The sequence below is a fragment of the Trachinotus anak genome, unplaced genomic scaffold (assembly GCF_046630095.1).
Source record: "Trachinotus anak isolate AG129_WGS33_773 ecotype Australia unplaced genomic scaffold, CSIRO_AGI_Tana_v1 ptg000021l, whole genome shotgun sequence".
Classification (NCBI taxonomy): domain Eukaryota; kingdom Metazoa; phylum Chordata; class Actinopteri; order Carangiformes; family Carangidae; genus Trachinotus; species Trachinotus anak.
In genome coordinates this window covers 26,398,687-26,406,288 of record NW_027273872.1, presented here as the reverse complement: position 1 = coordinate 26,406,288, position 7,602 = coordinate 26,398,687, and positions in this window count along the sequence as shown.

Genomic DNA, 7,602 nt, shown 5'->3' with positions numbered 1-7,602 from the left:
TGACTGTAGCACTGGAGGCCAAGGTGATGTCATCCAAAGTCAGTATATTATCACATAGTGTGTCTCTGAGGTGTTTTGGGCCAATTACAATAACTTCAGTTTTGTCTGAATTTAAGAGTAAAAAATTTGTGGTCATCCAGGTTTTTATGTCCTTAAGACACACCTGAAGCTTGGCTACCTGGTTAGTCTCACCTGGCTTCATGGATAAGTACAGCTGGGTGTCATCTGCGTAACAATGGAAATTCATCTGGCGCCTCCTAATAATGTTTCCCAGAGGGAGCATATATAGACTGAAGAGCATTGGTCCTAGCACAGAACCTTGTGGAACTCCATGACTAACTTCTGTGATGATAGAGGAGTCATTATTAACATGAACAAACTGTCTATCTGACAGATATGACTTAAACCAGCTTAGTGTGGTTCCTTTGATGCCGACCATATGTTCTAGTCTCTGTAATAAAATCTTATGATCAATGGTGTCAAATGCGGCACTAAGATCTAGTAGGACAAGTACAGAGACAAGTCCATTGTCTGAGGCTATGAGGAGCTCATTAGTAACCTTAACCAGAGCTGTTTCTGTGCTATGATGGACTCTAAAACCTGACTGAAAATCTTCAAACAAACCATTCCTGTGCAAATAATCACATAACTGGTTTGCAACGACCTTCTCAAGGATTTTGGAAATAAAGGGGAGGTTGGATATAGGTCTATAATTGGCTAAAACATCTGGATCAAGAGTAGGCTTTTTAAGTAGAGGTTTAATTACTGCAACTTTAAAAGCCTGTGGTACATAACCAGTTGATAAAGATAAGTTAATCAGACTTAATATAGAGGTGTCAATTAAAGGAAAAACTTCTTTGAACAACCTTGTTGGAACGGGGTCAAGAAGACAAATCGATGGTTTAGATGAAGAAACTGTTGAAGCGAGCTCAGAGAGATGTACAGGAGAGCAACAGTCAAAATATAAGCCAGTTACAGTGGACTCTGAGGCTGCTGAACTGGACAGTACATCTGAGCCGGCTGTGGGGAGGAGATGGTGAATTTTTTCTCTAACAGAGACAATTTTATTTGTAAAGAAGCTCATAAAGTCATTACAGCTGAGGGCTAAAGGTATAGATGGATCAACATGGGACTAACATTGTCTCAGCCTCTAATTAATTTGTTACAAAGCAGCTGCTTTTGAACTAGACTCAGACCATAAAGAGTTTGGAGGCATCATCACATTTTGATTGGGCAAAGAAAATTCAGACAAATCTAACATTTGGACTAAAGAGGCTGTAACAACTGTTTTCAGTCGTTGCCTCATTAAAGGAAGAAGTCCCACACTATAAAAGGATGGGTCACTTTTGCAGCTGTGTGTAACTACTGCTTAACAACTAAATGACGGACAAACTTGGACTTCCATGTTTAGAGAGACAGATGTCAACTTTACAGTGACACTTCTACAATCTGATCAATCTGACCAGCAGCTGCATCTGCAAGTGTTTATGTAGCATTAACGCAGTGCAAAACAAGGCTAACATTAGCTTCAGAAGCTTGCATATTTAGCTAACCTATGACAATCACTATATGTAGCTCTCAAGCCATATGCTGTATATTTTCATGTATTTATATTTCCATAAACACAGTCGTCCTCAAGATTTGGTGTCTCAGAATTTGTGCATTTAGAGGGAAAACTGACTCACTGAAGGTTACAACCAACAGCAAGATCTGATGTAGCGGCCCCCGCTAGCCAATCACACACAAACAAATATAAAAACTTGAAAAATTGCTTTTTTTTTTCCTATCCAGCATTCTACAAAGAGAAAATTGGAAACATATGACATACTACTATGGATAAATATAAACAATAAACAAACAGTTAGAAGCTAGGCTGTTTTTGTTGTCAAAGCTGGAGACCAACACATAACCTGTGCAAATACAGGATTTTAAGAAAATAAATAAATTATTGATAAAGTGCTCTAATTTAATTTACTGCGAGTTAATTGATGGGGCATTTTCCTTTCCAAAATCAGGCAATGATAGAAGCAAATCATATTATATTACAATCCTCCTGTTCCCCTGAGCTGCAGTGATGAAATAATAGTGGAGAGTCTGGAGCTGCAGTGAACCAATCTGTCAGGAACCTGTCAGGGATATAACAAAGTCAGAATAATTAATGTGCAACTAAATGCCTTTCATGAGGCTTTAAGTACAGTCAGTTACAGTATATATCCTGTTAAAGCACTTGTCAGACTTGAAGCGTGGTTGTTGACGTGGTCTACTAATTTGTACAATGTCGCTGCAATATTTTTTTTCCATATTAGGAAATATGTCAGTCTCTTCAGTCTCTTTATTAATTTGTCAGCTCACTGGAAAAGTAAAGTAATTATTCCTCCAGGATCCTAAACTGTAAATTGTACATTTAAATCAGATAAACTTCATTAATTGTCAAATCAAATCTAACTGTTGCAGTCATAGTAGTTTTTCATTAAGAGGCAGTTTCATCAGTTTAAATTCCAAACTCACTCTAGACAATTTAATAAGTGCACTGTATATTTTGCCTGGCCTACCTCTGGCCACTGCAGTAACCTAATTTCCCTGTAGGTATCATAGATTCATCTTGTCTCTTATTAAATTAACGGGTCCTGACCTGGTGATTTTGTATGTTACTAATTGTAAAGAAGAAGTGCCTCTTTCATGTGATCGTGCTCATGACTGGATTTGAAACCCAGAATTAAATAAGGCAGTTGATAACAAACTTGATGATGCTTACCAAAGTGGTCAGGTAACCCAAAGAGAAGATTAATTTGATACAAAACTGAATGACCAATAATATAATTTGCATCTTAATGTTAGTTCAGTGGGACCCCGGTGCCCAACACCAGTCCACTGCTTGCAGAGTTCACCGTGTTGAGTGCCAAACAGACCCTCCTCCACAGAATGCTTCCATGGCAACACAGTCTGTGGCATTAACAAAGTTTACATCAGTCGGCACACAGTTGTCCTGGGTAACAGTGAAGGAAGCACATATGAGAAGCAAAGGTATTAAGAGGGTTTTTGTGTCTGAGATAAAGCAACTGTAAAAACCCACCCAGTGATAAACACTGTATTTACATATTGTCTCCTTCTTCCCTCTATTGTAGCACATTTTGGAACTTTACCCTTGATTTATTTGACAATATTTCATGACATGCAGTGTGGCTGCCAGACATAATCTTTGCATTTTGTCAGTGTAACAGATGTTCATCAAACTATGTCTGAACTATTCACTGATTGTATAGATGTGTTGTTTTTTTTTTCTCACATTTGTCCAAGAAAGAAGAGGTGGCTACACAGTATAAAAAAAATCATGTTTCCTCGCTCTATGATGTCATTTATCACAGGGCAGCAACGTGGATGTCACTGCTCAACCACATTCAATATTCACATGCAAGAAGACCCCCTCTGTTCCCCAAATGTGATCATCCTGACAGAGTTTTTTTTGTTTGTTTTTAATATTACTGTCAAATGGAAAATCTCTGTTGCCAATTTATTGTTGTAATGATCTTGTTATTTTGCACAAGGTTCAGTTGCACTCCACATAGTTGAAAAATTACTGAACAGTAAGAGAGTTGTCAAAGACGTGGAAAAGCTCAGCCACCAGTACCAGGCCTCATCGTTGTAGTCCTTCCACAGCTTGAGAATGTGGTTTTCCCTTTCATGGTAATGTTGTTCAGGTAATACACTGTATAATATCATTCTGTAACATTTAACAGAGTCACTGATGAGTAGCATGATTGTGTTAGGAAAGAGTCTATCTCAGTGTCATCTAGTTTTCCCGTTCTAGCAGGCGTGCATCACAATGAGCATGCTGACCTGGGGCAAGCCACAACATCTGCAGGACAACCAGTGTATCAGATTGTGTTAGCAAAATCAAAAGAGGGAGGCACAGTGAAGCCTGCAAAAATAGTTCCTACATTGTAAAATAATTATATTTTATTACAGTCACACTGAGCTTTGAAATGAACTTTATTCATAATAAAATATGACTGTATGAATGCAACATTTATGTGGATGAGCTGATGAGGCTTGTATTTGAAGAGGTTGTTAGACAACCTGGCACATTTTGTGAAGGAGATGAGTAAAATCCCGATCCCCAAGGACCTGTCATTGCAGTTCGAGAAGCTGGTCGGAACCCAACGTGCTGTCCAGCTGCGTATCCACACCCTGTGGATGGTTCAGGTCTATCATCTTCTTGTTCAAGATCGGACTCTCAAACTCAAACTGATCAGGCAGAACTAGCCACAAGTGTTTGTTTACAGAAAGCAAGACAGTATTGCCCAGTATTGCTCACTGGGCTCTGATTGGTCAGCTAAGAGGGGGCAGGGGGCTTAAAGAGCCCTGAGCTCTAACAAAGAGTTTCAGACAGAGGGTGACTACAGTACAGTGAAAGATGTACAGTAGAAGACAAATAATGTATTTTTGGAACACTGAAGCAAGTAAATCTATTTTTTGGTGGACACCAAGAATAAAATGATGAACACTAAAAATGACCATAATACGTCCTCTTAAAGTTTCCATCGTCAGCTCTTTCTAGTTCAGCTGTTCAGCTCATGAAGGTCCCTGAAATCAGCTTCTTTGTCCGTGGAAAGAACAACAGCTCTGGCATCTCTCTATAGTCCATCTGGCTCTAACAGAGGGAGTAGCCTACAGATAAGGACAACATTAGACTGATGCTGCTGTCAGCTGATCCTTAAAATGAAACTATTGTCACAGCAAGCAAATCCAGTGAACAAATACTGACACAAGCAGTAGTTACTGGTGTATTCCCCTTGTTTTATAACTCTAAGCAGCACCAAGTGGTGTGCCACATTACAACATGGTCCTATCTATAGGGGAGGGATTTTTTTGTGTTTTCCTTCATTACTCACTGACTGCTTGAAATACATTGGTCATCTTTTGATATAAGAGGGTTGGTGTTCGATCCTCTGCTCCTCAAGTCCACATGTTGAAGTGTCCTGGGGCAAGACACTGAACTCCAAATTACCCCTGATAACTGTTCAAGCAAAGTATGGCTGTGTATGGGTGTGATGGATGTACAGTATGCGTGAGTGAATGGGTGAATGTGGCATGTATTGTAAAGCACTATATAACTGCTGTCCATTTACCAGCATTTACCAATTAATAATGCAATTTAAGTATTTTCACTGATAAGGACAGGAATATAACATTGGATTTTATTTGGTGGGGTCAACTGTAACACTGAAAAAATAACTGTACCTCAAATAAAAGCCAGCCTCAAAGAAATCACTGTACTGCTGCAGTATGTAATAATGTTGCAAGTGGTGGTCACAAAGACTCATTCTCTGATCCACAACACTCCCCCTGAAAAAATGCACATCTGTAGTCCAAGTCATACAGTTCAGCATCTTGATGTGCCACACTTGTCAGGTGGATGGATGTTCTTGGCAAAGGAGAAGTGCTCACTGACATGGGTTTAAACACATCTGTCAAGAAAATTTAAGAGAATTAAACCTTTTGTGTGGTTAAAAAAACTTATGAAAAATGGGAGCAAAAACAAAAGTGTTGCATTTATACTTTTGTGTAGTGTAGTGTATGCATTCCAAACAAATTTTTATTTCTGTTTTTGCAGAAGACTGGGCAACTATTCTAGTGGTAACTAGATTTAAACAGACAATCACAAGAGAGGGGAACTCGACAAAGACAGGAAGTAAACATCCAACAAACACACTAGGTAAGTAATTTCAAAGTAAAACAAGAAATCATAAACACAAGTCCAAACAAAGAGTCGATCAGAGGGGCAGATGATGACAGGATACCTCCTCCTGCTCTTCCTCGAGGGCATTATTGACTGATGTGACTGTAAGAACTGCAGTGGTTCTCCCGTTGGTCTTAGTTGCTGCTTTTGGGAATGGCCTCACCAACGCAGGCGAAAAAGGATGAAGGAAGATGTTCCAGCAGTAGCAGGTATGGTGGAGGCAAAGGAAGGTAGTAGATATGTTTAAGGTGATGCAGGGTGGCCCAGGAGTAGCTGCAGAGGCGTACTGTTGGACACCATATACTTGTTGTATAACATATATAAAATCAGCAAGCACCTTTTAATAATGTGATTTCTATATAATTGTGTCACATAGAGATTGGGGCTTTGGGAGGAATCAGGTTTGATCCATCATAAAAACAAAAAACTGAATCAGGACAAAGAGCTGCGGAGAGATATCAGACAAGGGCCAAATATCACACTTGAGACAGAGAACAGAAAATATCTTGGATTACAGCATAACACTGATTCTAAAATCCTCATTAAGCCCTGTAGACAGACGTGTGTTTAAAGTGTAAATCTATAGAGCTTCCTTTGACACATCTTCTCCTCATGTCGTCCGTTCTTGGCAGTTCAGTGTGTTCAGTGCACTTATGAATCTGGGGATCATTGAAAGAGAAATCTTAATCAGTGAAAGTGGAGAATTTCAGTATTATATACAGCACAGCACTCTTGTGTAATTATAGTATAAATTTAGTCTTTGTTTTTTTGTGTGTTTTTTTTTTCTTTGGTTTAATGATTTTTGATTTTGTACAATTAATTAGAATCAATTATAATCTCATCCATCTGTGGGATAGTGCTGTGCTTTGATCACAAACTTGCAGCTAGAGCAGTGATCTCTGGCTAAGTTTTTCAAATACCTTTGTAATTAATAAGCAAGGAATCATTTAGGATCTGTGCATTTTTTCCACGAGAGACATGAGTATTTACATAAACAATTAATGAAACAGAAAACTGTCTTCTTAAGGGATATTCTACTGTCAGTGTAGACAAGCCCATTGTGACATGTTTCTGAGGAACAGTAACTAAAGACTGAGCAGAATTCAGTAGGTTTTTTTTTTGTTTGTTTGTTTGTTTGTTTTTTACTTTAAACAAAAGTAAGAAAAATTCATTCATTAAAAATGAATATATGTCTCCGTTTTCAAGTCTCTTTCCTCTTGTTCAGCTGTTGTCATGCATCATTGATTGGCACAGCTGTTTCACAGTGATGAGACCAGACTGGTTAATACTGAATTTATCAATAATCACACCTTCCAATTTATATATTTATCCATTTGAACAACATGTACAAAAAACAAAATTGCCGGTGCCCTTCAAGATGGCGCTTTAGTGCGGCATTTGTACGGTTTAGTACGGTGGCCCTGAGCACTCAATGCACTGCAACTTAAGAAAACACGTGCAAACTGACAAAACAGAAGCAAATTTTTGCTTTCGCCCAAACTAAATTCTAAATTAGAGTGAATAACAGTCTTACACCAGTGGGTCAGCTGACACTGATGCAACTGCAACTCCATCAAATTTGATGCAAAAGAAATAAAGCACAACAATGCTACATCCATGCCCCATTGGCCACTGGATCATACATCATTGTCACTGCCATTGCACTGAAGACGGGACACGTGCTCCTTGGGGTTGTACAAACCATTGCACGGTCGGGGACAGATCTCAGTACATTACCGTTCACAGGTAAGACAAACAGTAGTTTAAGGTAGTATTTGACAATTAGAACATTATGTTGAGAGCTAACTAGTTGGCCAATGGTTAATGATAAAACTAGCCAGTTACAAAAGCGGAGACTTCAG